Source organism: Monodon monoceros, unplaced genomic scaffold (genome assembly GCF_005190385.1).
Source record: "Monodon monoceros isolate NGI ecotype Baffin Bay Population unplaced genomic scaffold, NGI_Narwhal_1 Super_Scaffold_10, whole genome shotgun sequence".
Lineage (NCBI taxonomy): Eukaryota > Metazoa > Chordata > Mammalia > Artiodactyla > Monodontidae > Monodon > Monodon monoceros.
In genome coordinates this window covers 15,282,412-15,284,204 of record NW_021703766.1, presented here as the reverse complement: position 1 = coordinate 15,284,204, position 1,793 = coordinate 15,282,412, and positions in this window count along the sequence as shown.

Below are 1,793 nucleotides of genomic sequence, written 5' to 3'. Positions count from 1 at the left end.
AATGAAGGAGTACCACCTTTTTGCACAACCCTTCTGCAGTAACAATTATAATCTGTCAAAAAGATGTAAGTTCAACTACTTGAATACAATGGAGAACAACCAAAAGCCAGCAGAAACTGGAGGAGCATCTGCTTAGAAAAGGAGAATGGCACTGGGTGAATTTCCCATGTTTTTATCACCTTTTTTCCCCCCCATGTGCAGGCCAAGGTAAAACTTGAATAGAATATTGACAGGCTTTTAGCTTGAACAACCATACAGCAGGATTTGGGGTAACCTGAGCAGCTGGAAAGTGAGTAGGGAAATGACAGATCCACAAAGGGAAGCTCTAAATTCTGTTTATAAACTCACCCGTATCATCACCTGACCCCTGAACTGGACTTGCATGAGACAGTTTTCAAGCAGTCCAGCTAAACATAAAAGACCTGAACAGAGATTTCAACTATTATTCATCACTGTATAAACAATTTGGTGGTTGACTTCAGACAGGTTAACTGCCTGTTGCAATAAAAATATCAGTATTCTTCAGAGAACCACAGTATAATTGGGAATCTCTACAACACATCATTCAGAATGTCCATAATATAGTCAAAAATATCTAGACACACAAAGCAACAGGAAAATGTGATTTTTATTCAAGAGAAAAGGCAGTCAGTGGAATCTGACCTCAACACGATTGAAGTGTTGAATTAGTACACAAAGACTTTAAAGGAAACATCACAAATATGCTCAGTAGTATAAAGGGAAATTTGCTTGTAATAAATTAAGAAATAGGAAGTCTCACCAGAGAAGTAAAAACTATTTTTTAAAAAGTGGTGGGGGGGCTTCCCTGGTGGCGCAGTGGTTAAGAATCCACCTGCCAATGCAGGGGACATGGGTTCGAGCTCTGGTCCAGGAAGATCCCACGTGCCATGGAGCAATTAAGCCTGTGTGCCACAACTACCAAGCCTGCACTCTAGAGCCCATGTGCCACAACTACCAAGCCTGCACTCTAGAGCCCATGTGCCACAACTACTGAAGCCCGTGCACCTAGAGCCTGTGCTCCACAGCAAGAGAAACCACCACAATGAGAAGCCTGCACACTGCAACAAAGAGTAACCCCCTCTCGCCACAACTAGAGAAAGCCTGCGTGCAGCAATGAAGACCCAACACAGCCAAAAATAAATAAATATATTTTTAAAATAAATAAAATAAAAAGTGGTGGTGGAGGAGAATTCTAGAGTTGAAAATTCGGTACTCACTCCCTCTCCCCGCCCAAGAAACATCACTAGAAGGGCTTAACAGCAGATTGGAGTAACAAGAGACAGTGAACTTTGAGAACGACTAATAGAAATTATCCAATGTGAAGAAAACAGAAAGAAGACTAATCAAAAGTGAACAGAATCTCAGGGACATGTGGAATAATATATCTAATATGCAACTAATTTGAGTCCCAAAAGAAGAGGTAGAGAGAAACAAAATAATGATGTGAAAAGACAATGAAAATTTACTAAATTAGTTGAAAGATATAAATTTACAGATTAAGGAGTACAATGAAAAGCAGGGCAAATACAAAAGGAAGAACGGTTTAACATAATTAAACTGTTTGAAAAACAAGGTTAAGAGAAAATCTTGAAAGCATCTAGAGTAAAGTGACATGTTACTTATAGAACAAAGCAATATGAATTAGCATTCATTTTTTATCATAAACAATAGAGTCCAGAAACTAAAGGAATGAGGTCTTTACAGTATTGAGAGAGAGGAAAAAAAAGCCTTATTCAACTTTCATTGTCTTCAGCAAAAACATCTTCTGAGAA